The sequence below is a fragment of the Antrostomus carolinensis genome, unplaced genomic scaffold (genome assembly GCF_000700745.2).
Source record: "Antrostomus carolinensis isolate BGI_N321 unplaced genomic scaffold, ASM70074v2 scaffold15802, whole genome shotgun sequence".
Lineage (NCBI taxonomy): Eukaryota > Metazoa > Chordata > Aves > Caprimulgiformes > Caprimulgidae > Antrostomus > Antrostomus carolinensis.
In genome coordinates this window covers 5,944-6,208 of record NW_010299158.1, presented here as the reverse complement: position 1 = coordinate 6,208, position 265 = coordinate 5,944, and the positions used below count along the sequence as shown (strand labels likewise).

Below are 265 nucleotides of genomic sequence, written 5' to 3'. Positions count from 1 at the left end.
CCGTTGCCCTTCTCTGGACACGCTCCAGCACCTCCATGTCCTTCTTGGACTCAGGGGCCCAACACTGAACCCAGCTCTCCAGCTGCGGCCTCACCAGTGATTCCCAGTGCAGGGGGAAGAGAACTTCCCTGCTCCTACTGGCCACACTGGTGCTGATCCAGGTGATCCAGGCCAGGATGCCTCTTCCGAAGCCACCTCAGCTCCATCCTGAGGGCTTCAGCCGAGGGCTGTGCAGAGCCATCACACACCAGCACACCCAGTCCCC

The 265-nt window shown here is 61.9% G+C and overlaps 1 protein-coding gene across 1 annotated transcript in view; it reads left to right on the top strand.

Moving 5' to 3' along the window:
* CUNH18orf54 (chromosome unknown C18orf54 homolog) overlaps positions 1-265 on the top strand; it is a gene marked incomplete at its 3' end in the record, with an annotated part of 6,076 nt that overhangs the window by 736 nt on the left and 5,075 nt on the right.